Genomic DNA, 16,881 nt, shown 5'->3' on the forward strand with positions numbered 1-16,881 from the left:
TGGCCATGCAAGAAAGGCAATTTCTGGGGAGTTGGAAGCTTACACTGGGTGCCCTTGCTGGACCATTGAGGGAGAATACAGGTGCAGTTGCTTTGAACTGTGACAGGAAGTATTACATTTTTGTTTTCCTTGGAAGATGCTGAGAAATCCCCCCCCCCCCCCCCCCTAGCACAACTTTGCTGTGGAAGGCCACAATTTTGATAGTTTTCAGCATTTCAGGAATGCAACTGTCTGACAATCCTTATTTCTCAATTTTTGCAGCCCATGAGGAAGGAGCAGAGGTTACTAATGGTAAGATAAATGTACTGATGTTTTTAAAAAATTAAAATGTTAAGTGAGTCTCAAGGTGCAGGTTGGCAGTTCCTTCCAGAGGCTACGTTACCAGTTAGCAGTTTCTTCTTTAAAACCTGGCCAACATTTAGATAACATAGCAGTTTTCAAGGTACCAGAATGGAAAAGAGATTTGGCTTTCCCATCCTGTGGAGGTGTTCCAGCAATCTATGCCAGAGAGATGTTTCAGCTAATGGTTATCCCTTCACGTATTGCTGAATGGAGGGGTTAGGTCAGCTATGAAGGGTGGACCGAGCAGATTTGCAGTGATCTTGAACCCCAAAACCCAGCTGGAGTTTCTGCTACTCAAGAAATGTGCTGAAATATGCTTACAGGACTGGGAGGATTGACTATTCTCAGCTAGCATATGGAGTTTCTGTGCAAAGGGAGATGTTCTCCACCCCGCCCACCCCCACCATCACCAGAAAATCCTGCCCCTGTGCTTGCCTAACCACAGTGAAAGGGACAAGGAAAGAAAGAAAAACACCACAACTTTATTTGGCTCCCTGAACGTTCAGATCGGCATCGCAAGCCCCTCACATCTCCACTGCAAAGAGACACTGCACTGTGTTTGTCCAGCTGCCAGACCTGCTCCTTCCTCCACCTCCATTTCCCCTGGCATGCACAGCATGACTCAGTGTGGGGAGAGGCCAGACACCAGGGATAGGGATGTTCTATCTATGTTGTAATCTTCCAAGGGAGAAAAGATTGCTGTGACTAACTGTTCCTCAGACAACCAAAGTGTTTCCTTTGCTGGACCTAACCCCCGCTTTACCACTCCCCAGTTCTCCTTGGCTCCTGTTTGTAAGGGGATGGTAAGATCAGGGCAGAGGTGGTAGAAGCACTGAAACTGTGTAATCTTCCAAGGGACAAAAGAGAGCTGTTACTAACTATAGACAAACAACTAAAAGTTTTCTACAATTGTCCCATTCCCAACCGGTACCTTTCTAACCTGCATCTTCCCTTCACTGGTCCATGCGGTCCTGGGACCAACATAGCCTTACTACTGGCTGAAAAATACACAGACCCAGGGCGATAAAGATTTTTCATCAATAATCTGTTTTTAAGGCATAGCTTCAGCTAAATGCATAAAAGTGATTAATCAGAAATCAATAAAATCATGTAGAAGTATAGCCATGTCTTGTTTGGGGACCATTTTGAGGTGGAACAGAGCAGGGCCTGGGCTTAAAATCAGCAAAGGAGCACCAGAGCGAGAGGAAATAAGGGTGTGGGGGGTCCACTGTAACTTATCAGCCTGCTGTGGGTTGGGACCTTTGAGTTTGTTAAGGGCAACTGGCTACTCCGGATAGAGGTGGAAAATCACATGCTCCTTGTCCTCTGGGTCTCCTGGGACATCCTCCACAGTCCCTACTTCCTTTTTGCTATGGTGAGGTTGAGAAGGGAGTCGTTAGTCACTTCAGGCTCTGTACTGGGAGCTCTTGACAGCAGGCGGGCCTCCTGGACACAGATGGGGCAGGTATGGTGAGCCCTCCTGGAGTGACTGTTTGAGTCTTATGCCCTCCTGTAGTGGAGCCTCAAGGGTTTGATGCATTCCAGGCACTGAGTCAGAGTCTGCTCAATGCCCACCTGCTCCAGCCTCCATGAAATTTCCCGGTAAATGTATGTTCCTGCTGTTTGGGGAGAAGTCATGGAGAATGGTACATTGTGACCACACACTGATCAGCACCTGGGGGTGGCTGGTGGGAGTGGTCCATGGACCAGGTGGCTGCTCTCAGAACATCCACATTCACCTGTAATGATCAGCTTTCCACTGCACTCTTGTTCTGATCTGCTCAGCGCAGCTTGCCACTACAGGGGGAACAGAATAAGGATCAGGAAGAAAAAGGTTCAGTGCTCTGTGAGAATGGGGGTGGAGGACAATTGAAACTCAAGACCTTACACACCCTTAGCCCTCATCCACACTGCACATTAGCACAGGTACAGGCCCATGCCACATCCTGAGGCGCATACTTACTCACACCCCTCAGGCATGCTAGCTTCCTTCCACTTGACTCACCTTCAGACGAGTGCTTCTGGGGTTTAGGTGTGGCCAGCAGGGGGATTATAGCACAACCACGCACATGGACACATACAGTTGCTAGTGTTGATGTACCCCAAGAATGGCGGTGCGGATCCTGCCTTCTGCCAACTGACCAGTGGCTCTTAGAATTAACACACCATCAAGATGCCCCTCTCAGAGTTATTGTTTCAGGCTGTCTGCAGACTCAGGCAGATATTGAAACATTGAGTCACATGTTCAAGCTTTTCTTCATCACCCCAAAAGCAAAAAACTTACTCTTAGAAAAAAGAAAGCTAAGATTCTAATGCAATCACATACTCAGGCACTTAGACCCTAGCCACAAGCATAGACCTTAGGCCTTAATCTGGCCCTGTGTCCTTTCCCTTATCCTCAGCCCTGCAACTCCCTTCCCTGGATTATTTGATTTTCCCCTATGGGCTCGTATAGCAAGCTGATCTTCCTTCTAAATAGTTTGGCTTGCTGCACAGCAAGCATGTATTTTTGGCTGGATATAGCTCTATATCAAACCATTTTTTTTCTCTCCAGGAGAAAATAAAAGAAAGGAAAGGAAATAATCTTAAATGCTGTCCCTGTGTCTCTTTCCCTTTACTGGTCACTTGAAGGGTAAGTGGCTACAGTGCCTAGTTTTGACTAATTTGTTAATGGGACACTGATGCAGCATGAACAGCTCTGCTCAGCATCCCCTCACTTCAAACCATTCTTCATTCATGCTGGTTATTCTAAATTGGGCATAAAGTTAAATACAGACAGCATGCCACTAAGTGCCTATTAATATAGGGCTAGATTCCACCTCCCTTGCTCCAGCTAAGAAGTACTTACTCAGACCCGCAGGTCCTATTGGAATTGATGGGGCTGCTAGCCATGAGTAAGTACTATTCAGCATGAATAAAGGCTGTAGAATCTGCCCCACAATTAGGAACATGCCATGTTCTGTCGCTCCATACTGGTAAGATGATAATAGCACTTTATGGAAACAATGTTAAGCTCTTTGAGAAATGAGTAGCTGATACCATCATTATCATTCTTTCCATGCATTTCTTACAGTGGTGATAGGTTGTGTCTTACCAGTGAGAGGGGTGGCAGCATGTCCACTATCGCGCCATTTTCAGGGGGTTCTGGCTCAGCTGCAAACATTCTCTCTGGGATGAAACTTGGCACCAAAAAGTGGGGTTTGTTTGTTTCTTTTTTTGAAGAGCAACAGTGGGTTTGAATTATGAGTTGAAAACATAATTGGTGACCTTTGTCAGCTGCTTCTGTGCATGTCACTCAAACATGTATTTGTTCTGAAAAACTACACTGGGCAAGTGATTAGCTAAATCCTCATAGGCACAGGAGAGTGGACGGGACAAGGGATTGGGAATGATACTTACGTTTGTAAACACTTTAAGAAGATCTCATTCTAAAGGTGAAGTTCATCATGTCGGTGCTAAGTATGGGTTTGACATTGCGAAGTACCACGCACCCTCCATTTCAATTGACGTCAGTGGGAACTACAGGCTCTCAGCCCCCTCCAAGCACAAAGGGCCAGATTCACAAACGAATTCAGGCATTGTGATGCTGAGCATCACCATGCCTAATTTTTAGGCACTTAGAAAATCACTGGGATTGACAAAGCCTGAGTTAGGCAGCTAGGCTCCCTGTACAATGAATGGGGAGAGCGAGGGGACCTCTCACTTAATCTATCCAATGGGAGATGCCAAGGCAAGGGGTATGGGCTAAGTCCCACGTCTCTCAGGGAATCTGGAATCTCCTGCTACTTTGATTCTGATGTGGAGCTTTCTCTGTCTCTCCTGTTGAAGCTGTTCTACTGTGAATCAAAAATGTAAAAAGGAAGTGGAGCAGGGGGACTGGATCCTTGGTCTCCCATATGCACTCTCTAACCAGCAGGCTACAGAGTCATTCATATGCTTGTGCTCTCTCTCTGGCCCATGACTCTTTCATTATTCACAAACTATCAAATAGCCCAATGATTAGGGCACTCACCTGAGAGGTGGCAAATCCCTTCTCCCACCTTAGGTGGAGAGCAGACCTGAATCAGAGGTCTCCCACCTCAGTATCCTAACCACAGACTGTAGGGGTGTGTCTACACTGCAGTTCAGAGTGTGCCTTCCAGCCCGGGTAGACAGATGCAGCAGGCAAGCCTGCCTGACTCCATGGGTCTGTACTTGGGTGGCCAGCCTGAGCCAGTGCCAGTGCTGCAATGTGCGCACTGCTATTTTTAGCACGCTAGCTTGAGCAGAGGTAGTGTGCATCTGCCTACCAGCGCTGAGAGGCATGTTGCCAGCTGCAGGGTAGCTATATCCTAGGAGACCTTCTGCACCCTTCCACACAGCCTGAAGAAGTGCTGTTAGGGTCCTCCCTCCTTCAACCCACTGTTTCTTAAGCACACCTCAGAGACATCAACCACCACCTATTTTGGAGGGCTCTGTGGGAAAGAGGACTTAGTCTCTGTACTGATTGGGGGCACTGGGTCTGGCAAGCTGACATCCATTTCTGTGAGGAGGCCTGAGTTGAATGTGTCTGAATTGCTTGGTCAAAAAGAACTGGAGAAGAGGAGCAGCAGGCAAGCAGCTTCCTGCACGGCAGGTGCATTGACTCCTGCTTCCTGTACTGCTTTCTGCTAAGAGTATCCATGACTGCACTGGGGGTGGCAAATGCGTGGCATAGAATGTGTAAAAGGAGCCTGCTGTTGCTCCTTGGGAATCCTTTTAAATGGCAGCATGAAGGCTGCTGGTGGCTCTTAGTGGGTCATCTATCTCCTTGAATCCATCACTGCCAACATTGCTTTCCTCCAGGCATGGCACTCTGCATGAGCCTAGACCCAATCTCCAAGTTCATATGACTGAACAACTCACTTAAGCAGAGGCTGGAACAGTGTGTGGGGTCCCATGAGGCCATTGTCAGGGCAGTGTGGAGAAGCTTGCACTGCTGATGCCCTAATGACTTTGCTCCTTTTGCAAAAAGAGGACTTGTCCCCCAGGCTGTCAGTGCAACACTTTTCATTAGCACTAAAACGTAGTCAATACTCAAATAAAAGAAGATGTATATCAGGAGCATTAAGTGAAGAAATTTGGTAGCCTGCATAACAGTCATTGTCAATGGCTTACACTGACTTTTCAAATTGCAAACATAAAACACGTTTACAGTGTTTCTAGCCATGTCGGTCCCAGGATATGAGAGAGACAAGGTGGGTGAGGTAATATATTTTACTGGACCAAGAGAAGCTGATCCAAACATAAAACATACATCCAGAGGTTCATAGCAAAGAGTGCCATTTTGTCCCAAAGAAAGAAACAATGCCAGTCCTATACTGACATGTAAAACACAGTTCATAGTTCATAAGGCCAGAAGAGACCAGGGAGGGTGATCACTGAGGCTGACCTTATGTACCATCATCATGTACCAAACTTTCCCAGCCATATAACAAAACTGAAGAGAAACATTCCATAGGGGTTTCATCAGACAAAAAGAAACAAATAGGGACTAACATAATTATGAAACATGGCATGAGAAAAGACACTAGGCAGATGGTCAAAACTACACGGATAAATACACGAAAGAACAGAACTCATGTTGCCAACAACTACAGCACTATTGCATGTCACCTTGTTTCAATTATACTAACAACGGTTACCATGAACCAGCTTCTGATCTCACTGGTTATACTAAGAACACAGAAGTGTAACTCTATTGACCTTAATAGAGATATTTCTGGTTTACACTGATGTCAGAGGAGAATCATCCCCAATGTGTGTCTGTTGCATTTGTTCTGTTTCAGAAATCATGTGGGAAGTGCTACTTTTAAATCCAATCAAAACATGAGCCCTGAGTCTCTTTGCACTTACACAGAGGTAGATCAGGAGTCACTCCCTTGAAGCCAATGGAGTTACATTAATGACAAACTGATGAGAGATCAGAATCTGGCCCATTGTTTCTGGCAGAAAAACCCTATTTAAAATCCAGGCTCTCTAAGGCTGACCACAAGCAGCGAACATGTTGTCAAAGGTGTTTAAAACTGTCAATCTTCAATGTTAACACACTATAAAACACCACTTAATTAAAATGTGTTGGCTAGCAGGTTTGAAAAACACATGGGGTGGGAGTCACCAAGGGGACTCAGGCATGCCTAACTTCCCCGTTAGGCCCCTACAACCAATATTTAGGTGCCACTGACATTTACAAAACCCCTGATCAGCTGTTGTCGAATTCTGTAGGTGCTTCCAGGACCTAGCCACCTAGGTTTCCACAATTAAAGACCCCGAAGCACCTAAATTTACTTGGCTGGGCATGCACACAGTCACCTTAGTCCTGGCACTGTCCAGCACCTAACTCACAATAGATTGCTCCCCCCCACCCCCGAATCTTGCCTTCAGAGACTGATCTGATGGGTGTGCTCAGAGCATACCTAAACCAGCACAAAAAATGCCAGAGGAGGTGGTGATGGTAAGGGTGTGTGTGTGCCCACCCACCTAACCTTTAGCCTGAGGTGGGGACAATGGGGATGCCTGCCCTCCCCTTCTAACCTTTAGTCTAGTGGTTAGAGCACTCCCCAGGATACGAGAACCCACTACAATCCTTGACCTGCCTGCTGTGAAACTTGGGTCTCCCACATGGGTGCTCTAACCCCTTGCTAAGGATTCCAAGGGTGGAGCATAGGTACCACCACAACCATTTACTTCCTTCTCCTCCTCACTTTTCATGAAAACACTAACCTGGCATAGGTGACTAACTCCAGGAGGTAATTCATGGCTGTGAATTCTGAGCAGAGGCAGGCACCTCCCTCTGGCCCAGAATTAGGCACCTAACTCCCTTTGAGGGCTGGAGCTTAGGCCATACCCCTTTCCCGAGAATTTCCTATTGGCTAGTTTAGGCAGCTCCCTTTTTTAGGTACTTAACTCTCCCCATGCATTGTATGGGGAGCCTGGATGCCTAAGTCAGAGTTATGAATTCCACTCAAAGGGAGAATGCCTAAGAGTTAGCCATTGCAACACTCAGTCTAAGGCGCCTTTTATTTTAGTCCAAGCAAAGCCTAGAATAAAAGCTCCTTGGTCAAGGATTGTGGCTACATCTACACTTAAAACTTACTACAGCTACAGGAGGGGTTTGCCCCTCGGTGTAGATACTCCAGCTCTCTGAGAGGCAGAATAAGTCTTCTGTCAACCTAGCACTGTCTACACTGGGGATTAGGTTGGTTTAACTCCATTTCTCAGAGGTGTGGATTTTTCACACATAGCTATGCCAATGTCACTTTTCACTGTAAGCCAGGCCTGTAGCTTCCTATATTTTTTCTACAATGCTGAGTGCAGTCTCAGTGCTCAATGAATAATGCAATTATACAATACAGTATTATATATGACTTGGAGAAAGGCAAATGAAGATTTGTATTACTCTAATTTTAATAACCAAATTCTGCATCAAGAATAATCTCTCTCTCTGTAGAAAGTATTGAGTTCCCAGAAGGCCCTAAGATTCAGATGTCATAACTAACACCAAGCCAATTTGTTTTGCTGGTGTCTTTTTGGAACTAGAATTCTATCAATTGCTGTGCAAGTATATGAATGTTAACAGGACTTGCTGGGTGAAATGGAAGAGATATGTAAAGGAGTCCAGGGCTATTGTTTTTCTTCTTACTGAGCTCTAGAAAGGGATTTTCCATACATGTTTGGCAAAAACACGACTAAGCTACCAGATGGAATTTCAAACTAATAGTGTCGAGGCCCATTAAAAAACCCTGCCTACTCTTAAGGTCATTCCAGAACATTTGCCCTCTTCTGTTATGTACCCAGACAGGAAATGTTTTTCTCCTTTTAAAATGAGCAGTACAAGGATATTGTGAAGAATGCATGTAGTGCAATATGCTATCAGCACCCTCCAGTTGTTTACCATGGACATTTTCAATATGAACTGGGACATCAAATGATTTCGAATTTTCGTTATGCTGGCAAACTCGTCTATGCATCACAAAATAAACACTTCCTGCACAGCTTCAGAGGATTACTTTTCCCTGCCTTATCTTGCCGTTTCATACAACTGATGAAAAGAAACACAGTTTGACAGCAGCCTTGCTTCCACAGTGCTCATTTTTCACTGATTACCTTACAGTTTTTATTCTTCCCATATAGTTCGTTTCACATCTAGAGAGATAAGAAGGAGCATGCTCTTCTTTTTGCTTTGTGAATGGATGTGGCCTATGTCCAAGGTCACTTGACAACAATAAACACTCAATTGCTATCATTCTTCAGGTCCTAGGGCCTAGGCTATAAAAAAAAATGCATTGTGTTGCTGCAGGCAATGGATAGGATCAGGATTACAGCATGCCAGAGATGCTGAGGAATGTAAGATGGTTTGAAAAAGATACTTTCCAATCTCAGTGGGTTCCCATACTGCAATACTGTGTTATGAAAGTAATATAGATTTCTGATGGACAAAGTTATCTGTCCTGAAAGATCAACCTCCTTAGTCACACAATACCTATTTATTATTAATTATTAATTATTATTGTTATACATAAAGCGATTTTGGTTTTTGTGAAGGTTGTCAGACTGACAGCACTGGAAATGGTAGTCCTCCGCTTATATGAAAAAAAGGGTAAGAACTAGCAGTGGCAGTGCAAGATTCCTCATGCTGCCCTTCAAACATGGCTCAACCTTTATCTGAAGAAGGCTCCCTTTGGGGTAGGCCATGGCTGTGTGGTGTTGGTTCCTGCATTCTCCACAGCTATGTTCTTCTCTGTATTGGGTCTCAACAAGCAATTCTATTATTTTCTTTAGCTGCAACCCCAGCAGAACTCACTGTTGAACTGAAGCCAGCAGCTTGAGATCTCAGGGTGTTACTGCTCTCCAAAGCGCAGAATCACCATTTGGCTACCTCCTGCATCCTTTCCAAAGTACACATTCAGGCCTCGGTCATGCTACTCAAAATGGTAACACTATGCTGAGGGTGCTATGTGTTGAGAAAAAGGGGATGGATTGCCTAATGGTTAGGGTATTAGCCTTGGCCTTGAAAGACTCACTCTGCCACAGGCTTCCTGTATGACCTTGTACAAGATACTTAGCTATGATGTGCTTCAGTCCCCAACCTGTGAAATGGGGCCAATAATACATCCCTACCTCATAAGGGTGTTGTGAGGATAAATACATTAAAGAGTACAGTAACGGGGCCCATGTAAGAACCTAAAAGAGACAGATAAGACTGCCGAAATAGGCCAATTAAAATTGTTGGCAACTCCACTGGATTTTGTTTATTTAATTGTTTTTGGTGTGATGAAGGCTTGTTTTGCGCACAAGAAAAATGTGCCACATGGACTCTCAGGAAATGACTCCTTTGTGATTATTCCCATCCACTTTTTGTGCTGAACCTTTGAGTTGTGTTGTGTGTGTGTGTGGGGGGGGGGGGGGGCGCGAATGGCTCAATGAATCTGATATATAGCAAAGGAAGTGTTAACGAATGGATGGGTTGTTAATTTATGCTGGAAAAATAAGGCTGTTTGCGTAATGATCCAAGTGCAGAGTATGTCTGTCAGGCATCAGAGGGCTGCAACCACACAGAAGAAAAACAGTAGACAGCATGGGTGGATATAGTGATCACTGGTATTTGTTTTTGGTAATGGTTTAAGCGATAGTCATGCACAGAGGAAGGAACAGTTCCTACCCCAAGGAACTTACATCTAATGTTTTTTTCCAATAGCTTCTAGGGAGAGGAAGAATCCTTTCTCACATAATGTTTATTTGAGTCAAACAGTTGGTTAAGAAACACAGTTAAGGTCATTAAAAGATTCTTCTGGTTTATTTCCATTGTTCCTGTTAAACTTGTAGTGTCAGTTAAGTGCCCTTTCCAAATCTTTTGGCAGATTGGAAGAAGTAGAGGAGTCCTGCTCCTATGTTCAGGCTTACAGGTCTGAAAAGCTACATTTTCCCCAAGACTAGAGTCAGGAGAATGCAATTCGGAAATGTTTATACATTGCGATTGTTGAAATTTTCCAAGTGAACCAGCATAATAGTCAGTTCTACAGAATAATCATTGTGCACTGAAGCCACCGTACGAAGAATTTGAAGGTGCATGGCCAAATGGCCATCAGGGCAGTAACTAGCTTTGATTTGGGGCAGGTCTACACTATGGGGCTAAGTCGACTTAAGTTATGCAACTCCAGCTACATGAATAACATAGCTGAAGTCAACGTACTTTAGGTCGACTTATTGCAGTGTCTACACCACATTGGGTCGACGGGAGAAACTCTCCCATCAACTTGCCTTATGCTTCTTGTTCCGGTGGAGTACCAGAGTCGACGGGAGAGCAATTGACTGTCGATTTAGACCCGCTAAAATGACCCTCAGTGGATTGATTGCCATGAGTCGATCCCCCGGTAAGTGGAGACAAGCCCTTGGGTTCTGAAACCCTGTCTCACACTGAATAGCACTTCCCAAACCCCTAACATTTCAACTGGAGAAGTTATTCTTCAATTCCTTCCCCTAAAAATCTGACATGCAGTGTTGCTGGTGCAGAATGACTCCCATATTCTACTGCAAAGGTGACTATATTTCAGAGCAACAAGTGATCCCTATATGTGGTATACAGTACCATCTGCCAAACTCTTTGTGAGCTTGGGACCTTTGGTTGGTGAAATCTAAGTACAGAACTCACAACTAGTTTGGGGTTTGTGCTCTGCTTCTTAACAGTCTGCCCTGAGGCTGGTATTCTCACTCCTGAGCCACTCCAGACAGCGTGACAATGCTCAAATGGCTTTTTCTCTCTGCTTATATCCTCAAGGTTTTTTACTTTGTTATCAGAGTCAGCAAGCCCTCCCGGGGGCTCAGCATGCTGTGAGCTAACACATGTTCATTTTTGCAGTCTCCTCCCCATGTCAAAATAGTTAAGTGGCTCTCTCTCCCACATGGTAGCTTGATGACTTTATCTCATATGTAAATGTAAATTGTCTCTTTTTGCTCAATTTACATTGGAGACACATTCAAGCAGACAGAACCACCTTCCTTTGTCGAGGGTGGGATGACTTAAGCCCTACCTGCCAAACACATTTTAGGAACATATTGCCAGCATATATTTATAATTTTTCATACATCACTCATACTTCCACCACACAATAATATAATGACTAGCATGTTACCAGTTTGCATATGATACCTTACATGACATCTGTTAGATACAGATTATGACAACAGTGAGTTGGGGTACACTCAGCTGATCAGGCAAGTGAGGCTCACTGTTAGATAATACGGATCCACTTACCCTCTGGCTTTGGGGTGGTTTTAGGGTCACAGCACTACCATGATGAAGGAACTTATTAATATAAAGTTATTACTTTAATGTATGCTGTGGATAAACTTCTTCTCAAACCCTTATTTTTTAAAACTTTTATGAATCATTAGTGTGTTGGTCTTTTAACAGGAGATATCACGGATACCTTTTAATAAAGGCAAACACAGGGGAAAACACATTTTGGGCATCTAAAAAAAGAGAAGCTATTAATCTAACAAGACATACTTCATTATACCAATCAGGGTTTTCCTCAGTTGGAGCAAGAAAAATAAGAGTATGTAGTTACTCCTATAGTTCTATGTGGAAATGTCGGTGCCCTTAGCTAAAATATACTTTCAATGACATTTTGAAATAAATGTCTCCAATATGCATTTAATTTAGATTTAAAAGGACCGTTATTCTTAGCTAATTGAATGCCATTTGATTATTAAAAAACAGGTTTGCTAGGTTTAAAAATATGTATCCCTTACATAAGTATTAATATTCAATAAACATGCTTTTAATATTCAGCTGGCATGCTTCAAACATATCACAGCTATCCCATTAAAGTTAATGAAAATGCATATTTGTACAGCACTTACTTTAAAGAGTTGCCATTATGTTCAGAGATATCCAAAGAGAATGATTATTGCATCAGCATAAGTCACAAATGGAATTTGGCTCTCACCAGCCTCAGTTTTCTTCAGCTCTGCAACAATTAATTTAGAATATGCCATTCAGATTTTAAAATCACATGGTTTCTTCAAAGTACCCAATAAGCTCTGTTCCACTTAGAGATGCAGGAAATGATTGAAACAACAGCTCAGATAAAGCTCTTCCTTAACCCTGTTAATAGGTCTGAATTTTGAACTCAACAGCAACTTGTTTTATTGTTATAGCTTACTTTCCCAAGGTATGCAGTACCATATCTGAGGATTTCATCCTGCACCTGTTGAAATCAACTAGAGTTTTGCCATTGACTTCAATGGTAGTAGGATGAGACCTTAAGGCTTAGAGTTAAACAGAATGTTCACTACAAAATTGAAGCCAAGGAAGATTTGCCTAGTCTCATGTTACATGTCAAACTGGATACGTAATCCAAGTTCATCAAAAGGTTCACTGATGCCTGGTCTACACTTAAAAGTTAGGTCAACATAGTTAGGGCACTCAGGAAAAATCCACCCCCCCTGGGAGCTGCAGCTATGGTGACCTAAACCCCTGTGTAATCATGGCTAGGTCAATGGAAGAGCATTGCTTAGAGAAGTGGTTTCCTACAGTGAGGAAAAAACCCTTCCATCACTGTAGGCAGCATCTACACTATGGCACTACAGTGGCACAGCTGCAGCTCTGTAGCACCCACAGCGCAGACGTGGGCGAAGGTTCTGCAGCCTGCCAGAGATGGGTGTAGAATTATGAAAAATTATAAATATGTGCTGGCAATATATTCTTCAAATGCCCTAGCAGAAGGAATGTGGCCACGGCAGCAGTGTTGTTATTGTTGGTCCTGTTCCTATTTGGAGTGAGGCTTCTGTTTAAGGGTTCGGCCTGCTGCTTGACTCTTCCCTGCCAGTGTTTAAACCAGAGCTGATTAGAATCAGTCTCATCTCAGTGACTACTAGAGCTGAAATCGATGATAATGTGGTTGAGGAGGCTGAGCCTTAGATGTGGTGCTGAGGACAGTTTTCTGATGAAAGACTATGTAGAGGAGGCTGTGGCAGTGAGGTTGCCCTCTATGTCGATAACTCACTAAGAGCTGAAATCACTAAGAACTGGGCTAGATGGTGGAGCCTCAGAACATGGCATTGCAACTAAAGGCAGAGTGGTAAGGGAAGTATCAGCAGCAGCATCAAAGGTGCCTCCTACCCAGCAAAGCCTCAAACTGTGATTACTATACTAATAGCTGAGCAAGGTGGTTGTGGCACTGTAGAACTGGACCAGACCAAGAACACAGCAGAGGTGACAGCGGCTGGCAGCAGAGGCGACAATGGCGAGCTGCGGGAGAGGTGGCAGCAACAGCAGTGGCAGCATACCAGCAGCAGTGGAGGTATCACTCGCCCTCCTCCCTGGCGCCCCCCCAGGCTGAAGATGAACTCTTCTGAATACAACCCTGGACTCTGGGAGGTTGCTGAACTCAGACAACAAACTGAGAGTGGGGTGTAGCAGAGGGAAATTGGGAGAGGCATATTATAGGGACATTTATCCATTGGTCTTTTGCATCACAAGATGGGAAACTGAAGCAAAGGACATTGGTCCAAGATCGTGTAAGGTGGGTGTTTTACTTATTGTTTGATGACTTTGAGACAGTGTTGCCGTGTTGTCCCGCATTAATGATGTGTTCCCTCACCCTTTAACAAAACTTTTTGTCATGCACAGACTCTGTGCTTGTGAGTGGGGAAATATTGCTTATTAGAGGTGCCCAGGGAGGTAATTAGTTTCCCAGGTTTCAATGTGTAGATTCAAGCCAGTTTTGTATTGTAATGTTAAGAGGAACTCCTGCATATTGAACCTGGCCCTTGCTGCTGGTGACACCACCTGGCAGAAGGATTATCTTCTGTATGGTATGCGAACACTTCCCCTTCATAATGGAATGAGCTGGAAAAACTTTGTGAAGGAAATTTTGCAGAATTATCCTTCTCCTTGGATCCTTCCCATGGATTTTTCTGCAGGAAGGACCACCTGTCCCCATATAAACAATAGGAATCAAAGGGGTCTAGCAACTGACGTTACAGTATTTATACACAGGCCCTGTGCTTTATTGAAAAAGACCTCAGGCCTAGCCAGCAGTGAGCTCTCGCTCTCTCTCTTTTTTTTCCTCTCTCTCTCTCTCTCGCACACACACCTCAGAGTGACGAAAATAGTTCAGTCCTGCTAGCTTTCAGACTGCCTGTCACTTTGCAGGCCATTTTCATAACCAGGATCCCTGCGTAAATCAGCAGTTTGGTTGTATGCAAGTGCACTGCAGACCTGAGTGAAGGCCCAGAGGTGAAATGCTAATTCTCTGGCTACTGAGCCATTTTACCCATTTGGCAAAAGTATGTTTCTTAGTAGGCTAGTCCTGCTGCAGACAAGAATTGGGTTCACTGATTTTAATGTGTGCACAGCTGTTTGTAGGAAGTCAGGAAACAGTTCTTCCTCATGTGAATGTTTGCCTTACTACACTCACCTCCCAGGGTTGGCTTTCTTTTTCAGTGGAACCTGAGGAGGTGGGAAGGCTATTTCTAAACCACCAACACATTTCATCTCATAAATGCAGAAAGCCAGATATGAACAAGGGGTCATTTGATGAAATTAATGACTAGTAAATTTACACCCAGTACAAAGACATAGCAGTTCACAGAGCACATAGTCTGTTCCATAGGGGGTCATTAAGTTAAATATGGTGTCTGGCTTTCAGAAAACACTGAATAATTTTATGAACATGAATAGCTTCTGAAGTTGTATGTACTGAGCTAGGGGTAACAAAATCTCATGCTTCAGGGCACAAGCTGATCGCCATAGGAACCAGGAAGGCGTTTTTCCCACATGAGAGCATTGCACAATTGTCTACGTGCATTGTAGGAGTTTCTCATCTTCCTCTGAACACAATTAGTGGCCACTGCTGGAGACAGGGTGCTGGATTTGATAGACCAATGGTCTGAGCCAGTGTAGCAAATCATATGTTTCTGTGTCTCCAAATAGCTGTTTGGGAAGTTAAGGATTTTGAATCCTATATAAATGAATACATTAAGACAGGGGCAGTTCCAACATTATCCCTTCAAAGTGAGATCTTGGGCCAGCTTTCGCTCTCTGTTAGATAGATGCAATACCCATTGATTTCAAAGGGTGTTGCACTCATATAACTGACAACAGTATTTGGCACATTGTTTTTATTGAGTAAAGATGATTAACATCCTGAGTCCATTTTTCATAAATCAGTGATCCTTGAATGGCGCACACAAATGGTATCTTTTACTGGCTTGGGTGGTATATTAGAAAGTGTTGGCAAAGCAGGGTAGGGTTTATTTCCCTAGGGTCCTGCTCCCCAGCTTCCCCATCACACAGTGATCTTCTTCCATGCCAACTGCCTCCTCTGGATGGCTCTCTAAGAAAAATTGCATCCTCTTTCTGCTACTTTCTTCCCTTTCCATTCTTGTTACTTTTTTCTTTTCTCTCCCTTTCTTTTTCTTCTGCTCAGTTGTCCGGTCGCTGTTGCCAAAAGTTGCATTCTTTGACCTGGGTCTTGAAAGAGTTTAATCCATAACAGCTGCCACGTTATCATTGGAATTGTTCTTTGACACGGGTATGTTTCTATACATTTCTTGATTTTCACAGAAGTACAGTAATAGGCAAGGACAAATGGCTACAGATAATGAGGTTTTGCCATTAACTTGGGATGAGAGTGTTCAGCCTTCTACATCTCCCCTGCAGACCCCCCTCCCCGAACATCTAGCAGAGTAAAAAGTATTTACCAGGACAGGTTCACAAGTGAGACATGGATAATAACGGAGCATAAAAAAAGCTAGTCCACTAAGCTGATAGGGGTGGGGTTGGGGGAGCAATACCCCTTTCCACTTTTACTACTTATTTAGAAAACAAAATTTTCTGAACCATGTGAGAGAATTCAGAGAAATGAAAGTAGTAGGTATGAAATATACTGCACCCCGTTCACATACATGGATTGTAGCCCATGCACACTATGAAGATTGGAGAGCAAAGCCAAATACAGGCAAAGTATTTTTTTCCTCTTTTGAGATGCCACATGACAAACAGTTGAATAATGCAGCTCAATTAGCACCAAAGTCAGAGGAAAGCCAATTCTTATTGCTATTATCCATTCGTTGCACATACAGAGCCCAAATCCCATGCTAGGTGCAGTCTGCACATATAGAAATGCACAGGCCCTGCTCTGGAGGCTTTATAGTTTAAGAAGACAAGCAGTAGGTAAAAGGTGAGGGAGCGGGACATACAGGAACTGATCCTCATTTATATGAAGGCCCCTTTAGATCCCAGTGGCAGTGTAAAGAGGCCTTAAAGTGGTTGGGAGTGTAATATATTCCAATATGTGTGGACAGCACCTAGCACATTGTGGGTTCTACTATACTGCAAATAATGATGAATAATTTCCACATGAATATGAATGAGTGATGTAATTCACACCCTTTAAGTGTCTTTTACATGCTAGAGGGGTGTAAAGGGGCTCTGGGATAAATGAGAATCAGGTTCAGAAAGATTTTTGTTTCAGGTTTTTAAGTATAAATTACCCCCTTGTTCTTCCACCT

The 16,881-nt window shown here is 43.9% G+C and overlaps 1 long non-coding RNA gene across 1 annotated transcript; it reads right to left on the reverse strand.

Annotated features, from left to right (window-relative positions):
- Positions 1-804: 804 nt before the first annotated feature.
- Positions 805-12,451, reverse strand: LOC135982044 (uncharacterized). Its single transcript, XR_010599248.1, has 2 exons — positions 12,226-12,451; positions 805-2,139 (listed from the first exon to the last, which is right to left on the reverse strand). It is a non-coding gene; the product is annotated as an uncharacterized LOC135982044 (long non-coding RNA).
- Positions 12,452-16,881: the final 4,430 nt, after the last annotated feature.

Source organism: Chrysemys picta, chromosome 3, assembly GCF_011386835.1.
Source record: "Chrysemys picta bellii isolate R12L10 chromosome 3, ASM1138683v2, whole genome shotgun sequence".
Classification (NCBI taxonomy): Eukaryota; Metazoa; Chordata; order Testudines; family Emydidae; genus Chrysemys; species Chrysemys picta.